The sequence below is a fragment of the Pongo pygmaeus genome, chromosome 11 (genome assembly GCF_028885625.2).
Source record: "Pongo pygmaeus isolate AG05252 chromosome 11, NHGRI_mPonPyg2-v2.0_pri, whole genome shotgun sequence".
NCBI classification, from domain to species: domain Eukaryota; kingdom Metazoa; phylum Chordata; class Mammalia; order Primates; family Hominidae; genus Pongo; species Pongo pygmaeus.
In genome coordinates, this window is record NC_072384.2 from 54,505,239 (window position 1) to 54,526,493 (window position 21,255).

General features: G+C 34.6%; 1 pseudogene; it reads right to left on the reverse strand.

Annotated features, from left to right (window-relative positions):
- Positions 1–20,825: 20,825 nt before the first annotated feature.
- On the reverse strand, positions 20,826–20,925 carry LOC129032211 (U6 spliceosomal RNA; annotated as a pseudogene).
- Between the last annotated feature and the right edge of the window lie 330 nt (positions 20,926–21,255).

Below are 21,255 nucleotides of genomic sequence, written 5' to 3' on the forward strand. Positions count from 1 at the left end.
TCTTTCTTCTCCTCAGCCTAGTCTATTGGTAAAACTTTCCACTGCAATTTGTACTTCCTTAAATGTGTCTTTAATTTCCGGAAGTTCTGATAGGTTTTTCTTTAAAATATCCATCTCTTTAGAAAAATTTTCATATGTATACTTATTTTTTAAAATTTCTTTATGTTTTTTATCTTTCTCTTGGATCTCCTTGAGTAACTTAATAATCAATCTTTTGAACTCTTTATCTGGCATTTTAAATATTTCATCTTGGTTTGGATCCACTGCTGGAGAGTTAGTGTTATCTTTCAGGGGTCTTGTAGGATCCTATTTCATTCATATTGCCAGAATTACTTTCCTGGTTCCTTTTCATTTGGGTGGACTATTTCTTCTAATTATTTTTAAGTTATTTTTTTATTTGACTGGATTTTACTTTTTAATTATTTTTCCCTTTGAGAATGTGGCCTTAATGTTTATAGTTTATTGTCATCCACATTTGGCTTTGAGTGCTTTCAGTGGTGAAGGCTGTGTATGAGTTCCTTGGTTATAAAGAATCTTTGTGTGATGGCTTTCTCAGATGCTTGTTGTTGTAGTAATATTCTGGGTGTGTGAATAAATTCACTCTCTCTTGTGGAAAGTTTTCCACTTGGTTCATGATGTAGGCTGCTGCCTGCTGCTTCTTTCAAAGGACTTTGTGAATACTTTTTAAATCATGTTCCTCTTAAGTCCCTCACCGTCTTGCCAAACCACTGACTACATCACATATATTGATATATAATCACACATCTGACCATTACTCCTTCCAAGGAAGTGCAAAACCAGCTCTGCACTGCTGAAAGTTCTGCCTATTGAACAAATTTATCTTTACATCTGTACTTCAGGAATGTCCCATAAAGGTGCTGCAATACTCCAGGTGTCGACTTTTGAGTGGTACCTGTGTATTATGCAGAACTAATTATAAATCAGGCCTGATATTCTCTTCCTATGTTAATTGATTGCTGGGGACTCTTCATGAAGGTAAAGTTGTAGGCTGGGAGAGAAAAGGCAGTGTAGCAGGAGTGGGAATTATGGACATTTGGGCCACCAATTCATTTAACTTACATGTACCACTTTAGGGCCTATTCAAGCTGTGCATGTCCCATTCTGTGGCTTGGTGGGTCAGGTAACACCCAGTTCATGATAAGTAATTCAGGTCACACAGTAACTTGGTGGCCCATAAGTATGAGTCTCTACTAAGGTTCATTAGAAAGCCAAGAAATGTTCCTCAAAGGGAGAGTAGTTACCTGTGGAGGATAACAGGGCTTTGCTCCAAAATCATAAGAGCCTGTACTTTTATTCACCTATCCAATCCCTGTCTGCAACTGACACTTCATGCACCATTGCATCTACTGAATCATATGGCTAAAGTGGCAGAGCAGGTTGCATGGAAATGCAAACCTATTGAAGACATTTTTCTTGTTCTAGACCCCATTCAAATTTAGCAGCTTCTTGGGTGACTTGGTAAACGGGCTGGAGTAACACTCCCAAATGAGAATTATGGTCCTCTTCAAATCCAAAGAGGCTCACTATGCCTTGTGTCTCTTTCTTGGTTGCAGATGAAGCTAGGTGCAACAACTTATCCTTCACCATAGATGCCATATCTCAATATGCCACACACCACTGCAGTCCTGAAAATTTCACTGAGTCAGAAGTCCTCTGAATTTTAGTTATATTTATTTCCTACACTGTGACATGCCAGTGTCTTACTAATAAGTCTAGAGTAGTTGTTACTTCTTGCTCATTAGGTCCAGTCAGCACAATATAATCAATGCAATGAACCAGGGAGACATGTTATGAAAGGGGAAGGTGATCAAGAATCCTGTAAGCAAAATGAATGCAAAGGGCTGAAGAGTTGATAAAATTATGAGCTAGGACACTGAAGGTGTACTGTGGCCTTGCCAGCTAAAGCAAACTGTTTCTGGTGGCCTTATGAATAGGTATGGAGAAAAAGTCATTTGCTACATCAATGACTGCACACCAGGTACTAAGGGATGTGTTTATTTGCTCAAGCAATGGAACCCCATCTGGTATAGCAACTGCAATTGGAGTCACTATGCAATTAAGCTTATGTTAATTCACCATCATTCTCCAAGAGCCATCTGTCTTCTGCATAGGCCAAATAGAAGAGTTGAATGGGGAATGGGCTAGGAGTCATCAACCTTGCATTTTTCAAGTCTTTGATAGTGGCACTAATTTCTGAAATACTTCTAGAAATGAAATATTGCATTTTGATTTACTATTTTTCTAAGTAGAAGTGGTCCTAATGGCTTTAACTTGGCCTTTCCTAGCATAATAATCTTCACTCCACAGGCCAGGAATGTGACACAGATTTATTGCACACTGGTTATAAACTTTTCTGAGTCTGGTGAGACAGAACGCTTCATATACAACAAGTTACATAATGCGGATTTATTACTTACAGATAGGCAGCGAGGGACAAAAGAAACCTAGGATTTACTGTGAGCTACTTCCCCAAGGCTCAAGAAAGCTGTGGCGAGGGGGAGGATGGAGTCTCGCCTGCATGTACCACACTTGCTCCCAAAAAGGCAGTCCATCCTGGGTTATATACCTCAGGGGCCACATGACACACTGGGTTAAAAATTTGAAGGATATCCTGCTTCCAAGATAGAAAGGAACAAAATCTGGGCTTTTCTAAAGAGTTCCTCCCTAGCTCAGTATACTATATTCCCTAGAAGAGACAGAAACAAGGCCCGGGCTGTTTCAACCATTCCCTTTCTATCTCAGGATATTGCACTCCCAGAACATTCTACAGTCATTCTTGATAACTGTAAACAAGAAAGGCAGGGAGGATTGGGTAGGTCCAATGCCATCCAGAGAACTGTTCTGCAAGGTAACCAGTATGGGGATTATGCCAGCTGTATGTATGCTTATTCCAGTTATGCATTCCTGAATTGGAGAAATAACCACAGATGAGTTGGGGACCTACTGGACCTGCTGTGAAAAGTACCCAAGCTAAAATTCCATTAATCACCTGACCTCCACAAGACCTGTTCTGATTGGTGGGCCAAAGTATTGTTTTGGTTGTCCTGGAATTACTGACCATTAAGAGCCAATGTCCAGATATCCTCAAAAGTTCTAATTATTTCTTTTTTTTTTCTCCAATATACAGTTACCAGGGAAAAGGCAATATGTTCCTTTAAGGAAGGTTGAGAGAAATAGTAGTATACATTTTTTGGTAATGTACTGGGGACCCTCCTAAGCGGTGCTGAACTCCCCTTTATCTCAGGGATTTGGGGGTAAACTGGCTCAAGTCTTGGAATACATTGAGGAGCCATGACCCTATGTTGTGATCAGAATGTGCTTCCTAAAATTAATATGTTCAAACTTAATCCCCATTGTGGTGGTATTAAGAGATAGGGCCTTTGGGAAGTGATTAAATCATGAGGGCTCCTCCCTCACTGAATGAATTAGTGCCTTATAAAAAGGCTCAAGATTGCAGGGAGCACTCTCTTGCTCTTCCACTCTCCATCCTGTAAGGACACGGCATTTGTCCCCTCCAGAGGACACAACAGTGTGTAATCTTGGAAGTCGAGATCAGGCCCTCAACAGACACCATTTCTTTGGTGTCTTTATCTTAGACTTCTCTGCCTCCAGAACTGTGAGAAATAAGTTTCTGTTGTTTATAAATTACCCAGTTTGTGGTATTCTGTCATAGCAGCATAAAGGGACTAAGACACTCTGTTTCAATGATTTAGGTCAGATTTTTGTTCACTTGACCTAGAGCTTTTCTGCTCATACAGATAAAGTAAGAATTTAGCACACTTCTTATCTATTTCACTTCTAGGAACAACCATGACCAAATAGCCAACACCATAGGCCTGTGTAAGTCAGACTATTCAGATTGCTGCTTTGACTCTACAAATCCAGAGTTTCCAATTTACTCACTGTAGGCCACATTTTAGTCCATGTTTCACCTAATCAACTAAACAAATGGTTAGAACTCTTTTTAACTCCCTGAACTGCAACATTGAACACAGATTCTCCACTTAGTGAGCCCATGCCAATAAATTCATCCTGATCCAACTTTGCGTTTCTTCCACCACTATTCCTTACCTTCAGTATCCATTTCTACATGTGTCCTCTGGTTTTTGTGTGCATAAATTAAAAACATCAAGTAGTTATTTTTTAGTGTAATTCACTTCCTAATGGGTCACATATTGTACCTTGTCTTTATAGGTCTGCTGGGAGTTGAGTAAAGTTATAGGTCTAGAAGCAAAGAGGGGTGGTGGGTGGGTGTGAGTCTTGAAGAGAATCAGCTGTCTTGCATGGTAAGTGCCTCCAGGAGGCCATAATAGTTTCCTCAGTCAATGTAGGGTTAATTTCTTCATGCTGAGATGGAAAGGCTGATACTGCAGGGGGTGGGAAGGAGCTATCACTCACTGGGGATATGGAAGCCACTTCTGTTGGGATTGGGAGGCCAATAGCTCTGGTAAATAAGGAGGTCACTTTCACTTGGGGTAGGGATACCTCTTCTACTGGCAAAGAAGACTCATTATACTTAGGTGTTCAATGCCCATAGCTTCATTGGGGTCTTCTCTTGTGTCTTTACCCAATTTATAGGATACCATTCACTCCCAATCAATGACCTCACTTTAACAAGAAACACTTTATGAGACTGGAAGTTCCTTTTGTGTTGTAATTCAGATCGTCTTAGTCATTTGATTTTTAACAATTTCAGCCCTGTGACTGAAAAGCTGTCTTTCATAATTCAAGATAAGATAAAAAAGGTTTTCATATTAAAAAAAAAGAAAAGAAAATTTATCAGTAGCAGACATGTGTTGGCCAAAGGCCAAAGGGATTTGTTTAATCCGAGGGGAAGTGAAACCATATTTTAATGCATATCCACAAGAAGGAATGAATGAACAAAACTGATAAGTATATGTGTAAATACAAAAGACTATATAATCTTTCCTTGCTGCCCTTAATTTCTCTAAAAACACATGTATATATGAACTAATTTTTCATAAAAACATGGTAGTGGTTTTTAATGTATGTAGAAGCAATATATACAAAAAGAATAGTGCAAAGGATGAGGAAATAAATGAAACTCTAGTGTTTCAAGATTCCTATATTTCATTTAAAAATACAGTGTTAATTAGATTGTTGTAAGTTAAATTAATTCACAGTAATCCCTTGAAGCAATCACTAGAATTATAATGCAAAGAAGTATAGCTAAATGACAATCAGGAAATCTAACTCAGTGTTGCCAAAATGTCTCTCTTCATCGTGTATAAGGAGAAAAAAGAATCCAGACAAATTGGGGGGATTTTTCAAGCCCTGGAGGTAACTTCATACTTCCAAGTATGGATAAATGGTTTTTAAAGTGTTATAAATTCAGGCACAGTGATAACTAGAAATTTTTCTGGTTTCCAGGATTTAGGATGTACAGCCTCTAAATTAGAGTCAAATATGTATATTTCTTCAAACAACTTTATGCTACAAAATAATGAAAAAGTAAAACTGACTGGCCTAGCTTAATAATGTTGGTAACTTATTACAAAAAACAAATTTGATTCTACTTTCGTGTGTTTCACAGATAATCAAAAGCAGTGAAAAGAACTATATGAGAATCAGGGCAAAATAATTAGATTCTACAATGATTATATATGAATAGGTGCCTCTTGGATGTGTATAGAGCCTGGAGAGAGACAACTGAACCAGGGTAACGCTGATCTCCAATAACAGGAATCTAATGAAAGTAAATATGATATGATAACATTTCAGTGGCATTCTACTTTTTTAAATATATGAGGTACTATTTTACAGTTGGCTTAATTTTGAAATCATGGTTGAAAAATTTTAATGAGATAGTGACTAATTAGTGTTCAATTTTATGATATACAATTATAAAAAGAAAAATGGGATATTGATCTGTTGACAATTAATTAGCTTTAAGTGGACATTTTATCTGCATATTTCAAAATATGTTTAATACTATTTACTATACAAATATTCTCATTTTATCCCTTTGGTATAAACTTTATAATAATACATAAAATAACTGAAGGATATAGAGTCATTATTTCTATTTTATTTTAGTCATGCACACTTATTCATCCCTTTTAAGAAATAAATTTGAGCACAAACAGAAAAGGCAATTACTATGTAATTCTCTAAGAAGGATAAAATTATATATCTAATTATCGTCTATATTCCTTGCATAATGATATGATAATAAATAACTAAAGCAATTATTATTCTTCAAAATTTTCTGTAAAAGTGTAATCTATTAAGTCTCTTTAAAAACGCATAGAATATTTCAAAAATTTTCTTGAATTTCTTCTCATAAATTGGTAGCAATGTATATCTCTACGGAGGAAAATTGGATATGTGGGAGACGGTAGTGATAGGAAAACATTCTTTCAGTTGTGTGGCTTTCGGTGCCTTCCTAATTTTAAACCATGAGCATGTATACTAAAACTTAAAAATTAAAAATTAACTGACCAATTCTGAAAAAATTATAGTTTATCTGCATAATAAACGAAGCCCAATGTGTAGTTGTACTAGTCAATTACAGAAGAAGACAGAGAGGGATTCCTGGAGAGAGGGTAGAACATGATGAAATGTGATAGAACGAAAAGGAGCCAGAAGCCAAAGTGAATAAAAAGGTGAGAAGCCAGGAAGAAGGTAGAAGGTAAGTTCTGAGATTTTCACAGTGGTGATGATGTTTTATAAGTAGGGCTGTCTATTTATTCCATGTTAATCAGTTCCCTGTATTCCTTTCCCCTTTGCCTACATTGTATCTGATAGTAATTTTCTAATTGCAAATGTTACAACTTCCATCCAAAGTGGCTTCAGCCAAAAAAATTCATTAGGTCATATAAACTGAAAAATCAAAACCTTGAGCTTGCTTCCCAGATATAGCTTAATTTAGGCCTCAAGTAGTCCCTCCAAGATCTACCTTTCAGCTCTGTTATCTCTGATTTGATTAGTCTGACATGGATCAGGCAATCAGAGATGGAATGTTAAGCTTGGCATAGATGAGCCCACGTGACTGTCCTTGGGATCTTGTGCTGGAGTGAGCTTCGCTGAAGGATATTGCCTGAAAACTGAAGGTGTAACATCTGAATATTATTTCCCCCAAAAGAGAAGGGGGTGTGTGAAAGGCTGGGAGAGAAAAAATAATCAAAAATCTACTTTCTTTAACAGATTTCTACTACGGACAGCTGACTTGTATAAGATGTGTTTGGGTTACCCATAGGGAGCCTGGGTTTGCTCCACATTGGTTAAGGTACAAAAAAGGGAAGGGATGTATGTAAACATCAAAAAGAGAGATGACTAATTTAACAATAGCAGAAAACTATACTGAGAAAAATCCAGAGGAAGTACAACTCCTCAAGGAAAAAAGCCCTAAGGATTTGGGACACAACATTATACTGTGTACATAACATTTTCTTATATTGCATTACTAAACATCAAAGGACTGCATATTCTTAGCAATCCAGAAGACAAAATTAAAAGATTCATGAGCTCCCCAGCTATAATAAAAATAAACTCAGGGATTCTACATTGGTTTAACATTCTTTGGGGGAATATTTGCATTTAACTTTTTAAGATGTTGTTTGGCTTTACTGGGATAAAAGTGGATATGTGTAATTTGCCTCAGGCAAATACATTACAGAACCTGAAAAAAAGAGAGAGATAAAAGTTTACACAGTCTTCTCCCAAGAGTCAGTCTATATAGGCGAGCATCTCAATGAGTAAAACTCATTTTATAGACAGAAAACATATATATTAAGTTTAGAGTCTAAGAAACTGACTTTAAATTTAGAGTAATCTTCATCTTTCCTATTGTTCTGTAAATGCTCTTGAATAGTTTCATTCCTCTTGCTTTTTTAGAAAATGAATTAATAGTAATTGGATTACTTCCAATAGAAAAGGTTTCTTTCTTGATCAAGAAGGCAAATGTTTGAAGAAAGTCATGGCAATTTTATTAAACACTGAAAACTAGGAGTAAGGAAGGATTATTAAATCCTGTTCATAAGTGGAATACTAGCATTTTATACTTGCTGCCTGCGGCAGTTCATCTTTGATTGTCATTTCCTGGACTTAGTTTCTACAAATTTGCAGAATCAGGCTGCAGAGTGAAAAGCACTCAGGTCCCACATTGTCAGCCTACCATCAGCTCCAATACTTACTTATTTACTAGCTGTGTGTCCTTTGACAGGTCCCCCCAATGTATTTTGAGCCTCAATCTCCTGTCCTGCCAAATGGCATCTGCAGTGATTTTAACCATTATATAGGTTGTGCAGTGGTATTACATAGTGCTTAAAAATTTAGAATAATTTCAGATTTGCAGAGAACTTGTAAAAATAGTGCAGAGTGCCTGTGTATTGCACAACCAGTTCCTTCTATTATTATCAACTTACATTCATTAGTAGGGCACAGTTGTCACAATTCATGAGCCAATATTGATGCATTATTTTTAATTTAAAAGTCCACAGTTTATTCAGATTTTCTTAGTTTGTTTCTAACCTTTTTCCACTCCAGGATCCCACCTATGATACAGCATTATTTTAGTGGCCATGTCTTTCTTGGCTACTCTTTGAAACACAACTTCATGGCTATACTCTCATGCAGATCTCGTCAGAGTTTGGTTTTAGGCTTTGTTTCAACAGGTCTTGAATAAACCTCAGTCTAGGTAGGTCTTTACTTCTATGGCTTTTGTGGTACCTTAGCCGGATGTTCAAGTGTTAATAAGGCATTAATGACATTTCTCGACTTCATTTAGGCCAAATCTCCAAAGTGCATCAGTGCTGTTTAATTTCAAGCCTCTGTGTTCTGTTCTGAACCTTGTCGAAACAGCTCTCTGGTAAGTCTCAGGTAATCACAACCTGATGACAGGCAGCTCAGCTCTTAGACATGGACTCCCAGCTAGTCCCATATGGACTCCAATATGAAACTCCATCCCAGGCCTTTCTTTGTTATCTCTTCAGGTTTTTGTTCTCTGGTTTTTTTTTTGTTGTTGTTGTTGTTGTTCTTTTGTTCTTTGGCATCTTAGAGGGGATGCCATGATCTGTTGGATTTCAACTCAATGAGTCATAATTGGGAAATTATCCCCAGGTAGAGAACTACTGAAATCAGTAGGAAAATCATGAGCTTTTCTTCTTTTAGGACTTGCAGTGTTGAATATACTTTTTTGAAGGCCTAAAAATATATGTCATATATTTTATTAAATTTTATAGGGTTTTTTGATGGGAGGCTTATGTCAGCACAATACAAATATTATTGCTGAAGTTATAGTTCCTCAGTATTTCTTTTTGATATTTTTACTTTCACCTGAAATATATATTAATATGTAATTTACCCTAGAAAATTATATATGTATATGCATATATATACACATATACATATATACAAACATACCCTGACATATATATGCATATACAAAATTTGGGTTTGTTTATGATGAACAGAAAAAATACCATTGGTTACAGTTATATAGGTAACAATTACTTATACTACTTTATAGAGAAGGTTATATCCTTTATTCAGGCAAAAATAGTTTTAACATGAATTTATATAATGTAGTCACATATGTGCTTTTTACGGCAGTTAGCATGGGCCAACTACAAAGTATCTTGGACTCCCAACACTCTATGTAATTTGCAGGAGGGACTAGGGTGACTTCAAATCTAGACTTAACGGTTGTGGTTTGTTTTCCCTGTGATCCCAAGATGAACATGGCACAAGTGCCTTAGTGTGTAAATGAGCTTTCCATTATACCAAGTGTGTAAGAAAACCTGAAAAAGTCATTAGGACTATCTGGGAATCCTTAGTAAATAATTCAGCCAAAATGCCATGCACAGGTGCAAATGAAATAAATCATATTACTCTTTAAAACAGTGTGTCACCGCTGTTCTCACTTATAAGTGGGGGCTGAATGATGAGAACACATGGACACATGGTGGGGAACAACACACACTGGGGCCTGTCTGAGGAGGGGTAGCAGGAGGGAGAGCATCAGAAAGAATAGCTAATGGATGCTGCGCTTAATACCAAGGTGATGGGATGATCTGTGCGACGAACCACCATGGCACACATTTACCTGTGTAACAAACCTTCACATCCTGCACGTGTACCCCACAACTTAAAATAAAAGTTGAAGAAAAAAATAAAACAAAATAGTGTGTCAGATGTACACAGTCTTAAGTGGCAAACCAAGGCATGTGATATACAAAGATACTTTCAGCGAAAGGATTTTATTTATTTATTTATTTATTTATTTATTTATTTATTTGAGACGGAGTCTCGCTCTGTCACCAGGCTGGAGTGTAGTCGCGCGATCTCGGCTCACTGCAACATCCCTGTCATGGGTTCAAGCGATTCTCCTGCTTCAGCCTCCCGAGTAGCTGGGACTACAGGTGCGCCTCACCACGCCCAGCTAATTTTTCTATTTTTAGTAGAGACAGGGTTTCATCATGTTGGCCAGGATGGTCTCAATCCCTTGACCTCGTGATCTGCCCTCCTCGGCCTCCCAAAGTGCTGGGATTACAGGCATAAGCCATAATGCCCAGCCTTATTAAAGGAAGAATAGTTATCAAAGCAATCCAAGCATGAAACTTTGTGTTAATATAGACTATAAATTGGCTTTAAATTTCTAATAATAGGCAGATTATGTTAAAAACCAATAACATTTTCAAATAAAGAAACTAAGAAGAAATGAGGTGAAACTAAGTCTCACAAAAATTAAATAATTTGAACAAGGTCACTTAGCTAACAAGTGGCAGAGATGAATCAAAAGTTTAGTTTTGTGTACCTTTGTATAATCCCAAGTCATTCTTTGCTAGGCCCAGTTTTCCCAATTGATAATCATCCTGGAAGGGAATAACCTGTTTTCTTGACTTATTTACTCTCCAGTTGTAAAAATTTGGTTTTCCTTATTTTCTCTGTAACTTGCTAAGTACAATTTTTCCCCTTTTGTAGCCATTAACATTTCTCTCAGTTCTCCAATTCCTTATGCATTTATATTTTTCTTTAATAAATCTAAAGCTAGGTATATTTTTGTTGTTAGTCCAAAGACTTACATATAGCATGAAGAACACATTTTCCTTTAATATTAAAGCCTCTGGGATTGAGCAAATTTAACAAGTCTCTTCAGCTGAGTCCACATTTCCATGGTAGATCACTTTAAAAATAAATGTTTTTATGGATTCAATTTACTGTGATTTATGCACGTTGTGCCCTCAACAGCTGGAATTGTAACTTCTAGCTTCTTTGTCAGTTAAAGAATCTTGCAGACTCTTTGTAGCAAATTGGCCCCATTGAAAGTTATAGATCATTGTGATTCAGCTGCAAACATATAGGGTCAGCCTCAATCTGAAATGCTTTGTTTATTTCTTATTGGCCATAAATTCCTTTCTTGTCACTTTTGAAGCAGGAGAAATGCAGTGAAAAATTTAAGAGTTCAGCAAGAATATGACTCTCTAATTAAAAATTATTTGAGAACAAAGCAAATTTATTGATTAAATTGCCAATAATCAAGCACAATTGAATAACTGAAAAGGATTTTTTATATTTTTCATCTTGTTATTTGAACTTTAGGATGAACTGTATTCCTAAAAGATTTTAATGAGAGAATGTTTTCTTAACACCTTAATATTATTCTATTTTTGGAGGTAAGTATATGAATAATATTTATAGCATAGAATAGTTTTATTTATGTTATTTATTTCTAGTGACTAAAATTTCTGAACACACCAATTATAACTAACAATTCATCTATATCAAATCCACATAATGTAAAAATAAAAGCAGAGATACACATACCAGAAGTAAAATGTAGAACAGTATAAATGCTACATAAAAGAAAAGGTATGGGTTCAAATGTGTAAGAGTTCTTCATGAATAGAAGCATTAAGATAATGTATCTTGACAGAGACAAATTCTGAGTTGGGTTTGGAGCAACATGATGCAGTATATTGGAATTTGCAGTTTATCTTACGTATATTAAGCAGAGTGGTGACACGATCAATATGGTGCTTCAGGCAGCACACAGGATCAATGAAGAGGCCAATGGTTCAAGGTCCTGACTCTCACTGGGGCAGTGCAATTCCTAAGGGATATTATGTAAATTTGGGAGCCTTTTTTGTTTCAGTGATAAGATGGTGATGCTGGCGTTTAACTGGTTAGTGCTACAGAAACAAGGCATTCTGCTATGTGTAGCACAACTTTTAACAGGAAGCAATGGTTTCACATACCACTTATCTTTCAAATGCCTTGATAAATATATATATATATATATATATACACAAAAAAATTCATTTAAAAGTTATCTTTTAAGATGTAAATTCACACAAAAATACTTTTTTTCCCTGGCTTTAATGACATTGAGTGTTCTAGAAATAAACCTAACAAGTAAAATGAGAAGTTATTGTACTCTAGTTGGTTCCAAATTTACTAAGAGTAGTTGAACATATTAGAAATCATACCACTCATGGCAAAACCATTTGACAGCTTTTAGATGCCGGTATAGTATACTTGTGTCAATCTGTGTTTATAAAAGACTATTAATATTCTAAAATAATTATTTCTTATTTGCTATGTATTTCTTATTTTAACTACAAATAATATGCATCAATATTATTCAGTTATATATTTCAAACTGGATTTTAAGTATTTTCCACAAATCACAGTCATCAATGTGTCTAATCTGCCAACATTATTTTTGTTCTAATGAAGAAAGAAAATGTTAAATTTAATTAACTATTTTACAATGAAGCATGCTTATAAAATTGGCAAAATATAACATACTTCCGAGATAGTAGGAAAAATTCTAAAAACTCTATACTGTGTTGTCATTTTAATGCTAAAAAATTTTATTAAAGAAGGAAAAGAGACCATTGTTTTCTAACAGTAGCACAAATGATCATAAAATATACGAAGCCACATACTATTAGAAAAAGGAATATTAAGCTTGTCAGCTTTGGGTGGTTACTAGAATTAAGGAAGAAAATCCAAATAATATATTTTTTTCTTATTTCATTAATAAATGATCTGTTTCAAGATAAATTAATTCCATGGCAAAAGATGTCAATAATCGATTATTTGGTACCTGTCATAGAGTACATCTTCATTACAATTCTAGGACAGCATCATGTGTCAGTATAATGAGTTAGTGCTTGCAGATGTTGTGTCCCATGGAATAAAAGTTGTATTAAAATGTTATTTTAAAAAATTTTCAGAGAATGATCACCAAACGTCTGTAAATATTAACAAGTTATTTTATGGGCCAAATATTCTACTTTCCAATGTCACTGCTTATACAAACTGGTGGAGCACCAGCTATGTCTGGTAAGCAGAATGTTACTAGGCATAAAAAATTCACAAGCTGTATTTGAACCATTCATTTACATATCTTAGAAACCAGATTCTTAGATCAAGGCCACAAGTTATGAATGTTGTTATTATTGCTATTAATAAACAGTAATATATTAACAACAGATTATTAGTTCATAACTGGTAAAATCACATGAAGAATGTGTATGAACATGTTTCTTATATGCAAGAACAGAATATATTTCTAGGAAGGAGCATTGTAGACCATAATCCTAAACTTGGCGCTACATCCCTACCCCTTTCATGCTGTAAATCCAGTAACTTATCTGTCTGGATTTCCTTTTCAGACATTTCTTACTCAACTTATCAATTTTTTTAATTGCTATCAATGATACAGTTCATGGTTCTATCTAATAATGCCTATATTAATTAGTAATGACTACACAATTAAGAAAGAAATGTACTCTACACATATATCCTTTTCTGTTCTTACTTTAATCGAATTGACATTTATTTGGACCCAGATTTGCCAGTGCTATTTTCTTAACTAAATTACATTGATGATTAGCCATTGATAAGAATTACAATTCTTTACTATGGAAATGCTGAAATGTTTCTGCCAAATTATTAAATCATTTATTACATATTGATGTGTAGGAGGAGTCGATTGGCCTTGTCCTGTTGGTATGATTAAGATGATATTCCTTTTTACTAATGGACCTTATGTTAAGAATTTTGAGTGATTCAAAGACAGAAAACCAAACACCGCATGTTCTCACCGGTAGTTGGAATTGAACAATGAGAACACCTGGACATAGGGTGGGGAACATCACACACCAGGGCCCGTCGGTGGGTGGGGGGCTGGGGGAGGGATAGCATTAGGAGAAATACCTAATGTAAATGATGAGTTGATGGGTGCAGCAAACCAACATGGCATGTGTATACCTATGTATCAAACCTGCACGTTGTGCCCATGTACCCTAGAACTTAAAGTATGATAAAAAAGAGACAATAATAAACTATCAAACCATAAAAAAACAATTTTGAGTGATTATAATATCATTTTTTATACTTTTAAGCTGTTGATTACATTTATTTAAGAGATTACAAGCTTCACCTGATGCTCTGAAAACTAATAGTGGAAATTTGGTTTCTCCTTAAACATTAGTCTTGAAAAATGCAGGTTTTCACTATCTTTTTTTTTTTTTAAATTTTCAGAACAGGAAGGGATTGTTTAGCTGAAATGGAAGATTCAATATCTGAACAAGGAATTCTAAATAATTCTCTGCACCTTAGTCTGCCAATACTCAATCTAAAACTACACAAAGGAGATTCAAAATAAAAAGAGGATGATAAATGGCAAAACCATCTGAGATACTTTTTGTTTTTTCATGTATATATGTTTTGAATTAAACAATGAGTTAATTCAGTAAGAATTGTTTAAGATCTAATAGCTCTTAATTCATTTTCTTTATATTATCATCCCTACTCCTGGAATGTATCTTCCTTAGCATTTATTTGCTTAGAAAGCATATTTCCAGCAGAATTTACATACATATGCCAATTAAGAAATTTAAAATATTGCTGTGATGTTCTTAAAAATCTTGAAATTTAATTTGATTTAAAATAAGGATATATTGTATATCACAATCCTGTTCTGATTACTTTTCTAAAAACACCCAGGTATTGCATCATTGAAACCACAGATTGCTGCAAAATAGCTTGGTACATATGAGTAGTTGCCCAAGTTGCAGAAGAGGATGCTGTTGTACACATTATCCTTGAGATAAGATGTAGAAACCCAAACACAGACGGATCGATGATACTCTAGATACCGAGGTATGAAATACTAAGAAAAAAACTTTAAAAAATTCAAAGCTTTACTTCTTGAAATTCTAATTCAATAAGGTTAGAGTGAAGAGTTTGTTTCTTCTAAAAGGCATCCACGTTAATTCTGAGGGAGAGCCAAATTTGGAAATTATTTAAAGACTTAATGTTTTTCTTTTCTTCTTTCTATAAAATGTTAATAACTATTATACAATGGCCTACTTTTACTTTTCTTCCAAATTTATTCCATAGCTATATTTATTTGCTTATTTTCATAATAAGTATAATACAAGATTGCCCCTTTAAATTTAAACACATTCAGAAACATTTCCTATGAAAAATTTATTATGAGGAAAACAGACAACATATATGTGTAATGAATTTATGCGATAATATTTATGTAAATGCATACAGTATATGTATTTTCAGCATTTAATATGATGATACTTCAAGAAATATGATATAATAAATATGACACGTCAAGACATTTTTTACATGAGCAATGCCAGTATCTAGTTTTTATCTTTATGATCACATACATATGTATTTTCAAGATTACTGGTGGTTTTCTTCCTTTATTACTTTTATTTTAGGTTTAGGAAGTACATGTGCAGATTACTTATGTGAGTAAACTGTACATTGTAGGTGTTTACTGTACAGATTATATTGTTACCCAGCTATTGAGCACAGTATCTGATAGATTGCTTTTTGATCTTTACCCTCCCCTCACCTCCATTCTCAAGTAGGCCCTGGTGTTTATCGTTCCCTTCTTTCTGTCCACTTGTTTTTCTGTTCCTGTCTTAATTTGTTTAGGATAATGGCCTCCAATCCATCCATGTTGCTGCAAAGGACATGATTTTGATCTTTCTATGCTAGCATAGTATTCCATGTTGTATATAGACCACATTTTCTTTATCCTGTCTACCATCAATTGGCACTTAGGACAATAGCACATCTTTGTTATTGTGAATAGGGCTGTGACAAACATATGTATGCATGTATCTTTATGACAGAATGATTTATATTCCTTTAGGTATATGCTCAGTAATGGAATTGGGTTGAATGGTAGCTATGTTTTAAGTTATTTGAGAAATCTCCAAACTGCTTTCCACAGTGGCTGAAATAATTTACATTCACACCAGCAGTGCATAACTGTTCCTTTTTCTCTGTAACCTCACCAACATCTGTTATTTTTTATCTTTTTAATACTAGTCATTCTGACTGGTGTGAGAGGGTGTCTTATTGTGGTTTTGATTTGCATTTCTCTAATGTTTAATGATGGTAAGCATTTTCCATATGCTTATTGATCACATGTATGTCTTTTATTGAGAATTGTCTGTTCATGTCCTTTGCTCATTTTTTAATGGGGTTATATGTTTTTTGCTTGTTGGTATGTTTAAGTTCCTTATATATTCTGGATATTAGACCATTGTCAGATGCATAGTTCGCAAATGTTTTCTCCCATTTGTAGGTATTCTGTTTAGTTTCTTGATAGTTTCTCTTGTCTTGCCAAAGCTCTTTAGTTTTATTTGGTCCTCGGTATCAATTTTTGTTTTTGTTGTAATTGCTTCAGGAGTCTTTGTCATGAAATCTTTGCCAGGTCCAATGTCCAGAATCCTATTTCCTAGATTTTCTTCTAGGGTTTTTAGAGTTTTAGATTTTACATTTAAATCTTCAATCCATCTTTAGTTGTTTTTTGTATATTGTGAAAGAATGGTGTCCAGTTTTATTCTTCTGTATGTAGCTAGCCTGTTATTATAGCATCATTTATTGAATAAGAAGTCCTTTCACCATTCCTTGTTATTATCAGCTTCATCAATAATCATATGGCTGTAGGTGCTTGGCTTTATTTCAGGGTTCTCTATTCTGTTCAATTGGTCTATATGGCTATTTTGTACCAGCATTATGCTGTTATAATTACTGCAGCCTTATATTATAGCTTGATGTCAAATAGTGTGATGCTGCCAGCTTTATTCTTTTTGCTTAAGATTGCTTTGGTTATTCGGAGTCTTTTTGGTCCCACATGAATTTTAGAATACTTTTTTCTAATTGTCTGAAGAAAAGCCATTGACCAATGAATGGATAAAGAAAATATGGTATATATACACCATATAATACTACTCAGCCATAAGAAAGAATGAAATATTTTTTTGCAGCAACTTGGATGCAGACTCAGAAGGAGGAGGGTGGGGGAGGGGTGAAGGATAAAAAACTACATATTAGGTACAATGTATACTACTTGGGTGATGGGTACACTAAAATCTCAGACTTCACCACTATACAATTCATTCACGTAACCAAATTCCATCTGTACCTCAACAGCTATTGAAATTTTTAAAAAATTAATGTCGTTGGTAGTTCAATAAAAATAGCATTAAATCTGTACATTGTTTGGGTAGTATGGTCATTTTAACAATATTGATTCTTTCTATCCAGAAGGATGGAATATTTTTCCATTTGTTTGTGTCATCTCTGATTTCATTTAGCAGTGCATTGTAATTCTTGTAGAGATCTTTCACCTTCATGGTTAGCTCTATTCCCAGTTATTTTATTCTTTTCATGGCTATTGAAATGCTACTCATTCTTGTGCATTGCTTTTGTATCCCAAAACTTTACTAAAGTTTTTTTTTTTTATCAGATGTAGGAGCCTTTGGGCAGAGATGATGGAATTTTCTAGGTACAGATTCAAACTGTCTGCAAAGAGAATAGTTTGACTTTCTCTCTTCCTATTTGGATGACTTTTATTTCCTTCTCTTGCCTGATTGCTCTGACTAGGACTCACAGTACTATGTTGAATACAAGTGGTGAGAGTGGGCATCCTTGTCTTTTTCCAGTTCCCAAGGGAAATGCTTCCAGATTTTACTCATTCAGTATTATGTTGGCTATAGTTTTGTCATAGATGGCTTTTATAATTTTGAGGTATATCCTTTGGGTACCAAGGTTGTTGAGAGTTTTTAAAATGAGGGGATGTTGAATTTTATCAAAACCTTTTTCTGTGTATGTTGACATGATCATGTGGTTTTGTTTATGTAACAAATTACATTCATTAATTTGTGTAAGTTGAAAAATCCTTGCATCACAGGAATAAAGCCTACTAGATTGTGATAGATTAGCTTTTTGATGTGTTGCTGGATTTGGTTTGCTAGTATTTTATTGAAGATTTTTACGTCTATGTTCTCAGGAATACTAGTCTGAAGTTTACTTTTCTTGTTGTGTGTCTGCCTGGATTTTGTGTCAGATTGACGCTGGCCTTAGATTTAGTTTAGGGAGGAGTCTCTCCTAGATTTTTTTGAAAAGTTTCAGTAGGATTGGTACCATCTCTTCTTTATACGTGTGGCAGAATTCAGCTGTGACTTTTTCTGGTCTAGGGGTTTTTCTGGTTGACAGTTTTTTGTTATGAGTTCAATTTCAGAACAAGTTATTGGTCTGTTCAGGGATTCGGTTACTTCCTGGTTCAATTTTGGGAATTTGTGTGTTTCCAGCAAATTATCCATTTGTTATTCTGTGTTTTTCTCACTGGTGTGCGTAAAGGTGTTCATACTAGTCCTGGAATGTTTTCGTATTTCTGTGGGTTCAGCGGTAATGTCTACTTTGTCATTTTAGATTGTGTTTATTTGGTTCTTCTCTCTTTTCATTTGTTAGTCTAGTTAATGATCCATCAATCTTATTTATGCTTTCAAAAAAACAAATTTATGGTTTTGTTGATCTTTTATTTTTTTATCTCAATTTCATTCAGTTCAGCTCTAATTTTGGTTATTTTTTCTCTTCTGCTATCTTTGGGGTGGGTTTGCTCTTGTCTTTCTAGTTCCTCTAGGTGTGATGTTAGCTTGTTAATTTGAAATTAACAAATCTAACTTTGTGATGTGCACTTTTAGTGCTATAAATTTTCCTCTTCACATGGCTTTAGCTGTGTCCCAGAGATTCTGTTATGTTGTATCTTCGTTTATATTAATTTCAAAGAATTTCTTGATTTCTGCTTCAATTTCACTGTTTTCCCAAAAGTCATTTCAGAGGAGCTTGTTTCATTTTTATGTAATTGTGTGATTTTGAGAGATCTTCTTGATATTGCTTTTTATTTTTTATTATACTGTGGTCAAGAGTCTGGATGGTATAACTTTGAGTTTCTTTTTTAATTTCTTGAAAAATTTTTATAGCTGAGCATGTGGTCAATTTTAGAGTATATGGCATGTGCAGATAAGAGGAATGTATTTTCTGTGGTTGATGGGTGAAGTGTTCTATATATATATCTGTTAGGTCTATTTCATCAAGTATTTAGTTTAGGTCCCCAAATATCTTTGTCAGTTTTGTGCCTTGATGATATTTCTAATACTGTCAGTGAGGTGTTGAAGTCTCCCACTATTATTGTGTGGTTATCTAAGTTTTTTTGTAGGTGTCTATGAATTTGTTTGATAAATCTGGATGCACCAGTGTTGGGTACTTATATATTTAGGACAGTTAAGTCATCTTGTTGAATTGAAATGTTTATCATTATGTAATTATCATTATGTAATTGAAATGTTTATCATTTTTTGTTCTTTTTGATTATTGTTTATTTAAAATCTGTTCAGTCTGAAATAAGAATAGCAACCCTTGCTCTTTTTTGGTTTTAATTTGCTTGATAGATCTTTCTCCATCTCTTTACTTTGAGCCTATAGGTGACATTGTGTGTGAGATGGGTCACTTGAAGATAGCATATACTTGGTCTTGCTTCTTTATGCAACTTGCCACTCTGTGCATTTCAAGTGAGTATATAGCTCATTAATGTTCAAGCATATAGCATATAGCTCATTAATATTAATGTGTATGGATTTGACCTCATCATTGTGTTGTTAGCTGGTTGTTATGTAGGTTTAATTGTGGAGTTTCTTAACAGTGTCAATGTTCTATGAACTTAAATGTGTTTTTATGGTGGCTGGTAGTGACTTTTCATTTCCATGTTTAGCACTCCCTTAGGAACTTCTTGTAAGGCAGGTTTGGTGGTAACAAATTCCTTTATAATTTGCTTGTCTGACAAAGATTTTATTTCTCCTTCACTTATGAAGCTTAGTTTGGCTAGATATAAAATTCTTGGTTGGAATTTCTTTTCTTAAGGATACTGAATGTAGGTCCCCAGTCTCTTCTGGATTGTAGAATTTCTGCTGAAAGTTCTGCTGCTAGCTTGATGAAGTTACCTGTGTAGATGACCTGCCCCTTTTCTCTAGTGGTCTTTAATATTTTTTCTTTTTAATGACTTTAGAGAATTTGATGTTTCTGTGTCTTGAGGACGGTCCTCTTGTATAGTATCTTGCACAGGTTCTCTGAATTTCCTAAATTCAAATGTCAATCTCTCTAGCAAGGTTGGGAAAATTTTCATGGACAATATCCTCAATATGTTTTTCAAGTTGCTTACTCTCTTTCCTTCTCCATCAGGGATGCCAACGAATCATAGGTTTACCCTCGTTACATAATCCCATATTTCTCAGAGGTTTGTTTATTCTAATTTTTTTCATTATTTTTGCCTGACTGAATTAATTTGAAAAACTGGCCTTTGAGCTATAGGATTCTTTTCCCAGCTTGGTCTATTATGCTATTAATACTTCTGATTGTGTTTTGAAATTCTTGTAGTGGATTTTTCAGCTCTATCATATCAGTTTGCTTCTTTCTTAATATGGCCATTTTATCTTGAATCATGTTACTGGATTAAAAATATGGAATGCTTCACAAATTTGTGTGTTATCCATGCACAGGAGCCATGCTAATCTCTGTATCACACCAATTTCAGTACATGCATTGCTAAAGTGAGGATAATGTTAGAGTTTTGAAATGGCAACAAATTATTTAAAATATCACTTTCTGCAACATTAATGGAAGTATTTTTTTAAACAATTTAAGCTATAGAAGGCAATCAGTTTGATTTTGACTACTCAAGGGGAGGAAAGAATAATGAGGATGTTCAGTTCATAATGCTTCATTTTATAATGTGAAGAAGTTTTAGACCTTAAATCTATCAAGTGATGTTAATTAATCCCTTAAATCAGCAACCTCTGGAGCTAGTCTACTTCATATAAATTTTTCAGAACACTGGGAAATAAATTTGAAAAATTCTCACTTGGTATGTAAAACCCTTTGAGT